This window comes from Tachypleus tridentatus, chromosome 2, assembly GCF_004210375.1.
Source record: "Tachypleus tridentatus isolate NWPU-2018 chromosome 2, ASM421037v1, whole genome shotgun sequence".
NCBI lineage: Eukaryota > Metazoa > Arthropoda > Merostomata > Xiphosura > Limulidae > Tachypleus > Tachypleus tridentatus.
This window is the reverse complement of record NC_134826.1, coordinates 51,830,796-51,842,434: the sequence shown is the minus strand read 5'-3', so window position 1 is coordinate 51,842,434 and position 11,639 is coordinate 51,830,796. Positions and strand designations below refer to the sequence as shown.

The 11,639-nt window shown below is 34.3% G+C and overlaps 1 pseudogene across 1 annotated transcript in view; it reads left to right on the top strand.

Moving 5' to 3' along the window:
* The first annotated feature begins 738 nt into the window (after window positions 1–738).
* The window catches only part of LOC143243802 (arrestin homolog), a 43,253-nt pseudogene continuing 32,352 nt past the window's right edge, over window positions 739–11,639 (top strand). The window contains exon 1 of the transcript XR_013024765.1: window positions 739–879. The product of XR_013024765.1 is annotated as an arrestin homolog (transcript). The remainder of the gene's footprint in view (window positions 880–11,639) is intronic.

The following is an 11,639-nucleotide window of genomic DNA, read 5'->3' as shown; positions in this document are numbered from 1 at the left end:
TACCATTTGAAAATGAAAAAACAACAAACTTCATTGTTATCAGAATGGTTGTTCACTTTGTATTCTACAGCAGCCAACAGGATTGATATCTAGACTACAGTCACTAACTGGAGTTAAATATTTTTAGAATGATATTTAAATGATGAACTGAAAATCAAAGAACTCCACCAGGTGCCGTTAGATACAAGCATCAAATCGCTTACTATGTTGTACAAAACTTACAAAAATCAAAGTATTTATATTTTCGTTTTGTTTTTGAAGTGAATTTATATACTGCATTTGATATGTGGACTGGATATTTCTTTTTAAAACTTGTCTATCTTGAGACAACGTCTCAGGATTCATACCGATAAAGAAAATTACATACAGTCCAAAACGTCCTTACAAGACCTGATAAAGAAATTCTAGATGTGAGGAGACCAACAAACAACGGAGTTCCATCAAACTACAGTTCACATGTTTACTAAATATATATATGTTCTGAAGAAACCTTAAAGTTGTCACAAAATAACGTGTTATTATATACAAAAGATATTAATTCTATCATAATTAAAACTGGAAACTAGAAAGAATGATTCAGTGTAACTGCAATTTTTTTACCAACATTTCGATGAATACATGCAGGTATTCGACAATGAAACGCCTCGTACAAACGAACAGTGTCAGCAAGGCTGCGCGATCTAGCCAAGAAGGTTTGTTGGAAGACAAGTCACCACCGTTTTCAGATGTAATCAGACGCTTGTGAGATCCAGTTGTGTCTCTCTGTTGTCCACGTGGTCTCGCGATGGAGAGCTTTCTCTTTCATTGATACAAGTCAGACAGAACAACGGAGTACAAACTTGAAGCACTGTAAGGACATGGTACTGACATGCCTTCAACGTAAGTAGAATTTTTCGAAGTTTTTCCATGAAGTAACAATCTAATTATCTAACACATCTTCCAATCTATACTGGTTTCAAAGCTTATAAACTTTCTAGGTCTTTCCTAATGTGAATGGACATTAAAATGAGAATGCTTGAACGTTGTCTAAATCTCGTTTGAAATCAGTGAATCCTCTTTCTGTATTATTTAAAATAAAGAATTTGGAAGTCTGCTAGACTCGTGAGCGTCACAAAACCATTCTTTTCGCTACTGCGAACAGACACGCGTTTCTCTTGAAGTTAGTGTGCGTCTTTACGTTAATGTAGTGACAGAAATCACCAAAAGACGATTACGTTATCAGTTTCCAAGTTTGTGAAGTTTACTCTAATGATATTTGATTAGAAATGTAAAGTTATATCTAAAGGACTTGGTATTCTTTGTTTAACTGAAATGTCTTCATTTTCTATTCTCGTTTTGCTTACAATTAACTTACGTCTATCACATTATTACAACAGCCCCTGTTTGGTAACTTACCCGAAAGGCTTTTCAGTTTCTTGCCATCTGTAGTATGATATGTAACGTACATTACAGACCATATTGCTAAGCTGCCTACGTGACATCTTATTACATACACGAATAATTAAAATAAAAGAGTATTTAAAGCCTGTACAGGTAGTTGTATGTATATATGTATATATAACTAAACACCAATAAAATCCATCTGCAAACCTGAATAAGGAAACCACTGGAATATGATACTTTTACTTCATCTTTTATTATATTATTCTACCGGTTTCGTGACTACAAAAGGTGACTCTTCAGGAAATAATTTTAATTAATTAATTCAAATCTAAGTTAAATATTTATACTTTCCAACGAACAGAAAGCATGGTACTTCGTATAATTTAGGTTATAAAATTCTATTAAAATAATAATAAATAAATGTTGTTTTCTATTAATAACTTATTTAACTGCAACTCCAAGAATGTAATGTATATTTTAAAATATGCATATTTCGGTAAATTATATGTTGGTGAGGGAGATAATTTAAGATCAAGGATATATTTACATAAATTCCATGGTATATGTCCTGAAAATAGCTCACTGGATACCAGTAAATATTTTAATGAATGTATCTTGGAAAAATATAAAGTTCAAAAAGAACCATTTTTCATGTTTGCCCTTTTTATGAATGTAATACGAAAGATAAAAGATTATATTTTTAAAAATATTTTATAAATTTTTAGCGGCTTTTTATGTAGATGGCAGTAAGTGGGCAGAAGTAATTGGTTGTGTAAAGTTAGTAGGAATTGTGAAAACATGGAAACAGTTACTAAAACTTACATTAAGAGAAACGTGAGTGGAAGTTTGAAATTTCAGGATAAATAAATTGCATATATATTATAATGATAATAAGGAATAAATTAGAGTAGTGTTTTAGTTTAAAAAGCAATGTACATTGACCAATTGTATTTATTTTTGAGCATTTGTAATGCACTTAGTTCGTACATTTGGAAAGTTTGTGTATTTATTCAGACAATTTATGTTTCGTTAAAAGGTAATATTTGTATCTTTTTGTTATAGATTCTCAGTAAAACCATTTCCTGAAGAATGACGTCACAAAACTGGTTCAAAATGTTAATAAAAGAGAGAAAACAGTCAGATATTCCAGTGTTTTCTAAAACAATAAATATCCATATTGTGCGCTAAACTTACGACACTTAACTACACTATGCAGACGTAGATTTACTAGGTAAAAATCCAATAAAGATATTCTATATTTTTCACATGAACTTCAAAACTTCGACATCTTATTAATTCTGGTAGAGCTTTGATTTTTGGTCCTATCCGTGTTCTCAAAAAACACGTGACAACATTTCAAGTCACGAGAAAACTGAAACATGTGACCAAGTTCTGCTAGCAACAAGTAAATAGTTTTCATGTGCACGAACTAACTGATATCTTCTAATAGAACAAAAACCAGTTTATGAAAGGTAGGCCTGAAGTCCAAGGAAACCTCTTCGGGGTAAGTTTATAATGTTCCAGAGTGGTAGGTTACTTGTAGGTATTATTATTACTTTTATTTAAGAAGAGAAAGTTAGAGACATAATTAAATTAAGATAAGGAACGGGAGTCTGGTCGTTGTCTTTCAACCACTGATCGATGTTAATATGAAAGGCGAAAAATCTATATAAATATAACAGTACAGTCTGTTGCATGTCCATATAACTACTTATCTATATAAATATAATAATAATATCTGTCGTATGTCCATATAACTACTTATCTATATAAATATAATAATAATATCTGTCGTATGTCCATATAACTACTTATCTATATAAATATAATAATAATATCTGTCGTATGTCCATATAACTACTTATCTATATAAATATACCGGCCCGGCATGGCCAAGCGTGTTAAAGCGTGCGACTCGTAATCTGAGGGTCACGGGTTCGTATCCCCGTCGCGCCAAACATGCTCGCCTTTTTAGCCGTGGGGGCGTTATAATATGATGGTCAATCCCACTATTCGTTGGCAAAAGAGTAGCCCAAGAGTTGGCGGTTGGTGGTGATGACTAGCTGTCTTTCCTCTAGTCTTCTACTAATAAATTAGGAACGACTAGCGCAGATAGCCCTCGAGTAGCTTTGTGCGAAATTCCGAAAAAACAAACAAACTTATCTATATAAATATAATAGTACTGTCTGTTGTATATCCATATAACTACTTATCTATATAAATATAATAGTACTGTCTGTTGTATGCATATTCTGCCTTTAACAAATAATAAGTGGTTCTCAGTTCCTATATTGCCAGTAGCGCAGATAGCCCATTGTATTCAGAAAAGCGAAGTTGAGCGGTCACATGTTCTTATATAAACATTTATTTTTAATCGATCTTCTTTGTTTGTTCTTACAATAAGGAGCTTTGTTTGTAAAATGTTTGCAATTTAAGATGTTTTACAAACATTTTTGCCTTTAACAAGAAATAAGTTTTTAATAAACAGAAGTTTTAACTGGATCTGCAGATGTCTTACAAGCCTAAGGACTAAACTATACCTTTTATGTTACTGATTTGCAAACCGAATTGTGAACAAATGAGTTTCTCTGGTTTTCTCCACATTTAAATTTCACTTTGTACAAATGGTTTTCGGTGATATAAGTTGCGTTTATGGTTTGGTCTGTACAAATGGGTTTCGCTTACATACTACATGTCTATGTTTCAGTGTGTAGAAGTGGGTTTTGCTGAAATATAGATAAATAAACATATGAATATATTCTAACAAAATAAATCAGTGCAATTACGGTTAGCCGCTACTTTGGAAATGCTTAAAAATTTACGACCACGTTTCAGGTTTATGGAGATGATTTAATCGTGAATGGAGGAATTATTCAATTAGACAGCCAATCATCGCGCTCAAAGTAGACATAACAAGTTATAATTGGCTCTTTTATTTTCCGAGAAGCATCGAATTAATACAGACTATAAGCAACCATTGATAAATAATTCACATACTTGGATACATATACCACACGTATGCTCTAATCTCTCTCTTTTCTGTGGTCCTGTGCCATGACATCTAGGACCACATGTTTAAATTATATCTCTAAGGTAGTACCATAATGTACAAACTAATGTTGAACATTCCTAGCATCAAGAAACAAAATCATTGTCTATTTCTCGTTTCATTTTCTTATTACATTTGTCTTTCATTTTTAAATCAAAGCCCATGTTTCAGACTCAGTTATCTCAATCAACATTTTATTAATGTCCGTCAAGCTTTTATTTTTATAGTGACGAGTCAAATCTTCTGTTTTAAATTCTAAAATTTTATTTGTTTGTTAAATTTCGAACAAAGCTACTTGAGATCTATTTGCAGTAATTTTAAAGTAATAATCTTAAAGGAAGACAGCTAGTCAACATCACCTACCACCAACTCATTAACTACTCTTCATCAATGAAAACTGGAATTGATCGTCACGTTATAACGCACTCTTGGCTAAAAGGTTTGGTTTGGTTTGTTTTGAATTTCACCCTATCGCCCTATCGATAAAGCACCCTATCGCAAAGCTACACGAAAGCTATCTGCGCTAGCCGTCCCTAATTTAGCAGTTTAAGACTAGAGGGAAGGCAGCTAATCATCATCACTCACCGCCAACTCTTGGGATACTCTTTTACCAACGAATAGTGGGATTGACCTTCACATTATAACGCCACCACGGCTAAAAGAGAGAGAATCTTTCGTGACAGGTTTTAGTCCCGCGAGCCAAGCACCCTATCCGTTAGAATATTCCAGATCAGAGTTATAAAGCAGATGAAATTCGAAGAACTCTATCTTAAGCTATAATACTTGCAGGCCCTAAAATCGTCATGCGCTGTTAAGATGAATATAAAAACAATCGTATACATAATTACTCGATTCTCCATACTTTCTGTACACACAATAACAAAGTTACTCGATTCTCCATACTTTCTGTACACACAATAACAAAGTTACTCGATTCTCCATACTTTCTGTACACACAATAACAAAGTTACTCGATTCTCCATACTTTCTGTACACACAATAACATAATTACTCGATTCTTCATACTTTCTGTACACACAATAACAAAGTTACTCGATTCTCCATACTTTCTGTACACACAATAACATAATTACTCGATTCTTCATACTTTCTGTACACACAATAACAAAGTTACTCGATTCTCCATACTTTCTGTACACACAATAACATAATTACTCGATTCTTCATACTTTCTGTACACGCAATAACAATCATATGCCTCTTCTCATTTCATACCTTCTCCGAACAATTTCAATAATTTCAAAAATCTATACCACATTACTTTATATTATATTCAAATTTCGTTCTTCTTTTCGTCGCCAGGTGGTTTCGCGGTACATGTTATTTCAAGTTATTGCTACGAGTTCCGCACAGTTGTCTCGTGTAATTAGTTCAGGGTTTTTAAGTCGAGGTTCAATCACAAACCTCGTCTACCTGAAATGATATTCACGAGGCTTAAATTAAATCACCAACATTTTAAGAAGTCAGTAGCCCAATTTTACAGCTTGCGCGTGTTTTGAAGTACAAAAAAAAGGCGAACTTGCTGCTTTGATAATTTTTTATAAGTTTAGTATAAAATATGTATATTAAAAATAATCCAATAACGTTTTATTAAATAACTATTTTACGTTTAAAAATAACTAGAATATTTCAAGCAGTATCATGAAGCTGTATAAACTTTGTTTAATTAATATATAAACTTTGTTTAATTATTATTAGTCGTAATAATGGCTCGAAAAATTCAAACACAACCTTAGAATTGTCGAAGACTAGTTATTCAACAACCATGTTTCTCTTTTTCTTAACATAGTTAAGTATCAAGCCGCACAAATGACCTTTCTTATAGTGTTTGTTTGTTTAGAATTAAGCACAAAGCTACGCAGTGGGCTATCTGTGCTCTACCCACCACGGGTATTGAAACTCGGTTGCTAGCAGTACGAGTATGAAGACATACCGCTGTGTCACTGAAGGGCTTCTTATCGAACCCTGACTTTTAGCGTTGACTCTGTCATCACTGGAACAACGATAACTCTAAAAACTTACAACACTAAAATCTAGGGTTCGTTTCCCTCCGGTGAACACAGTAGATAACCCAATGTGGTTGTCGTTTAAAACAGACGAATACGCTAGTTTTCTGTGCGGCATCTACTTCAAGGTTTTTACTTACTACAAAACTAATTGGTGGTACGTTTATTTTTATTAAAAAAAAACGGTATGTTAGTGTGAGTCAATTTATTGTAAATATTCTGCAGTTGTTACAACAAATGCTGCTGTTGTTTGTTGTGTTATTTACCACAACGTACGTGGAGCGTCCTATTCAGAATTGTAGCGTTTTTAGATGCCTTCTGAGACGACGCTATCGAGGCTACATTTCATAGTTCCATGTAAAGATATGTTAACCAGCTAGAACCGAGCCTTTATAACTACTGTATCCTACATTTTACCACAGTGGTGACAGTGGAGCTGCACTAAATCTGTATATTTGAGCTACAATGCAAGATCTGTCAGGATGAAACCAAAATAAATATCGTTTTCGAAGCTTCCAAGATTCCCCAGTTGTGTGTAACAGAAGCTATTTTTGTAACTCGCCAGAGGACCGCATGACAAAAGAAAGTAATTGATGACAAATTATGTTGGAGACTAAAAAAAAATAAAAAAAAATTTTAAGATAAATATCCATGATAGGATACCTTAGGGAGAACATGAATGTGACTTTGTTTCTGTTGTTGTTTGTTGCTGTTTTTTTCAAAATTTTGTGTTGGAACTTTGATAGAAGAGGGTGAAATAGAACAACTGGCTTTCTTCCCCTGTAAGGATAATTTGCCAAGTAATAAAACCACAAGACCTACACAGTGAGTTATCTGTCAGCGGTAGGTGTTGTTGAGTAGCTACTGCAATGGTTTTACACTTAAACTTTTATTTTAATACCTACGTTTGTTTCAGTTTAATGCATGTGATGTACATTATTGGATGTGTGCTGCACAAGTCCCGCCTCTTCTTTAAATTTAAAGAAGATTATCGAGAGTAAGAATCAATAATATATGTTTTACGAAAACACTAGTGTAACTTCGAATATTGTTGAACTTTCGAGAATCTCTCATAATAAGTGTAAAAAAGCAAGCCATCACAATACGCGAACAAACAGTAATATAATATTGTTTGATTGCTACAGTCAATATTCTATAAGCCTCGGAAGCTATAATTGTGATTAATAATCATACAATAATGAATCTCTTGCTCAATATTTATGATACTGGAAAAACGTTTTTATTACACGATGTGCAACCTCCAACTTCGCGAAATTTTTATCCTTTATGCATGTAGATTTGCAATAAAGGTCACGAATTTTCCGTTTCGCCTACGTTTTCCATCACGGATAACTTTATTTTTTTTCCATTCCAATGTACAGATAAAAATTAAACAGCTGCGTGTTGTGAAGCAAAACGAAAATGGAGAGATCGCACGTAGATTTGACGTTTATGGAGTTATAAAGCGATGAATAGCGTCAAAAACAGCTTTGTATTATCAGATTTTTTTCAAGTATCTACCAAGTATTAAAGCGAAAACTGTCGGTTCCAAGTCCAGATAATGCCATCAATATATTAGCATGAAGGGTGAGCAACTCCCTGCCTACTACTCAAATCATTGTTGAGTAACGTAAAGTGAAAGATAAAACAAACAATGAAAAAGAATTAGCATTTTAGATATTATTTACTGTATTTATTGAGCTTATATTGTCTTTATTTCTATGTGATTTATTATGCCCTTCCAACTTAAATCCTTCCTTGAGAAAAATCGTATTTCAGAAAAATAATTTTTGGGACTTCAAAAGAAAGAAAGAAAACAAAAAGTGGTTTATTTGATTTGTTTTGAATTTTGCGCAAAGCTACACGAGGGCTATCTGCGCTAACAGTCCTTAATTAAGCAGTGTAAGACTAGAAGGAAGGCAGCTAATCATCGTCACCCACCGCCAACTTTTGGGCTACTTTTTTATCAACGAATAGTGGGATTAATCGTCACATTATAACGCCCCAAAGCTGAAAGGGGGGCGAGCATGTGTCGAACCCGCGACCCTCAGATTACGAGTCGAGTGTCTTAACCACCTGTGAACACCGCCAAATGAATGGTGTATGATAAGGTATGGTGCAAGCTCTTAAGGCTCCAGGTAAGTATTACCATTAATTAGCACGTGGCCAATGCACGTTGGTCTCCAATAGCTGAGTAAATATATTTTGTTTTTAGAGAAGAAAAAAAAAGAATTCAACAGAAATTACTGTACAAGGCTACAAATGGCTCATAACCACCAGCACTGTCATTCCTACCAATTTCTAGCACTGGCACCAATAATCGGCTAGTGCTTATTAATATGGAAACTACAGAATTTGACCAGGAACGTTTATAAATTTCGAACATTACAAACTGTTTAACTTCAGTGAATTAACTTTGGATGTTAATATTTTTACGAGGACATTAAATATTTTCGTCAATAAACAGTCAGCCCTTAAGTGGTGTTAAGCCAGCCAAGAAGACGTCTAGCTAGCTTAAGTAAGATGTAACAATATCAACTCAGAATTAATTCGCTCATCGTGGACCTGGATCGTCGATAAAATATTCAGTTCTAGACCAGATTGAAGACTCGATATAGTTTGTAAAACTTTTGTATATAAACCATTATTTGTAATAACCGTTATTATGAACTTTATTGTTGTTTGTATATTAAAATATATTTGTGTTAAGAAAGAAAATTCTTTGTATTAATCTTGTTGGTAAATATTATAAATTTGATACATGTTAACATTTAATTAACTTTTAAATTAAAATTTTCGGCTGTTTGAAATCGTAATACGTTACGTACACAGCATAATAAATCGGAGGCCCGTCTGAGATAAATTATAGTACATAACACTACCTTCTCCCATTCTATCAGGGTAATAAATTAGGGAAGGATATGTGAAGATAACCCTCGTTTTACGTGATAGTACCGTAAAAATCGAAAGGATCATTAAGATTGGTGTCAGTTTTGCTGAAAACTACACAAAGGGTGCTATTTACGCATATTCTTCCCCAGTTTAGCTGTGAAAGACTAGAGAGAAGGCAGCTAGTCATCACCACCCACCGCCAACTCTTGGGCTACTCTTTTACCAACGAATAGGGGTATTGACTGTCACATTATAACGCCTACACGGCTGAAAGGGCGAGCACGTTTGGCGCGACGGGGATGGGAACCCGCGACCAGTTGGATTACGAGTCGCACACCTTAACCCACCTGGCCATGCCGGGCCACCTGCGAGAGCAGTTTTAAAGTATAATCTTGTAGTAGGGGTGGTGTGTATTATATACTAAGGAGGAGCAAATAATTTTATAAAATACAGGTGGAATAAGAGAACATTATACAAGCAGTTCATCGACTCAGGCACGTTTTGCATGCATATACAGGGACCGGATCAAAAGTGCTGCCTGTATTGTGAGCGTCCTCTGGCGGTTCCGATCAACATAAAAGTCTTCGCTACACAACAGTTTCGAAGTTACCCAAGATATTAAAAAAAATTAAATAAAGTTTATATTTCCAAGTATTAAATGAAATACCCGAGGTGGTCCCATGATTACTTCCAGACACAACATGGAGTATCTTACAGTAAAAAAGTAAATTACACTAATATTACACTATATCGCAAGAAATTCCAATTAATTGCCCCCAGTGACACATCGGTATGTTTGTAGACTCACATCATTAGAATCTGCCTTCAATACCCTTTGTGGGCAGATCACAGATAGCCCATTGTATAGTCTTGTGCTCAGTTACAAATAATCAATTAATCAAATCCAATAGAATTCCAAATAACTTTTTGGACAATAAAAACACTTTGAGATTTTACATTATTATGCCAGGAATATTTTCGATGTGTGTATTTTTTTTTTACTTTAGGCAGCGTAAAGCAGTAATTTTTACTGCATGGAGACTATGATTATTGGTTCTACGATTACTGGTCAGACTATAACTATGCTTTCAATACACGTACAAAATGAGGTCTTGGGCAACAAATGATGGGCAGTTATAGTTAATCAGACCCGGAATGGCCAAGTGGTTAGGATGCTTGACTCGTAACATGAGGGTCGCGGGTTTGTATCCAAGTCGCACCAAACATGCTTGCCTTTTGAGCCATGGGGAATTATAATGTGACGGTTAATCCCATTATACGTTGGTAAAAAAGTAGCCCAAGAATTGGCGGTGGGTCGTGATGATTAGCTGCCTTCCTCTTGTCTTACGCTGCTAAATTAGGAACAGCTAGCAGAGATAGCCCTCGTGTAGCTTTCCGCGAAATTCAAAACAAAAATAATTAATCAATAAATCATTCTTTTTTTAACTTGCCCTGGGCTTCCTAGGTAGTTAGGACGCTCGAATCCCTTTTAGCTGTGGGAACATTATTATGTGGTGGTTAATTCTACTACTCGTTGATAAAAGATTAGTCCAAGAATTAGCGGTGGGTGGTGATGACTAGCTGCCTTCCCTCTAGTCTTTCATAACTAAACTGGGGAAGAATATGCGTAAATAGCACCCTTTGTGTAGTTTTCAGCAAAACTGACACCAATCTTTCAATGATCCTTTCGATTTTTACGGTACTTTCACGTAAAACGAGGGTTATCTTCACATATCCTTCCCTAATTTATTACCCTGATAGAATGGGAGAAGGTAGTGTTATGTACTATAATTTATCTCAGACAGATAGCCCTCGAGTAGCTTTGTGCGAAATTCAAAAACAAACAAGCTCTCGCAGGCTGTCACAGACACATCTTTTTGCCTAAACAACCGTATTCTAATATCGTAAGTAATTAATATTAATAACAACTTATCTCAGCGGGAAGACAAGTATAATCCTTGTGTTAAGAAAAGGCCTAATCAAGCACAAATGTCGTCAGTGATCTAAGTTTTATTTGGTAAATAACAGTGACTGTTTGAGTTAAAAGTTTAAAAATAAGGCAGTGGATAAAAAATTCAAGAGTAATTGAAGATAATTCCCGAAAACGTTTCTTTTTTTTTTCAGCAAATTGTTACAATTATTGAGAGAAACCCTCTCTCTATTTTAATGTATGTCTTTCTTCATTAGTTATTTTTAGATCAAATTATTTATCTTATTGGTGGCTAAATTATGGTTAATGAGCAGGTATTTTTAAAATAAAAAACAACTTACTTCTCAAAACTAAAATA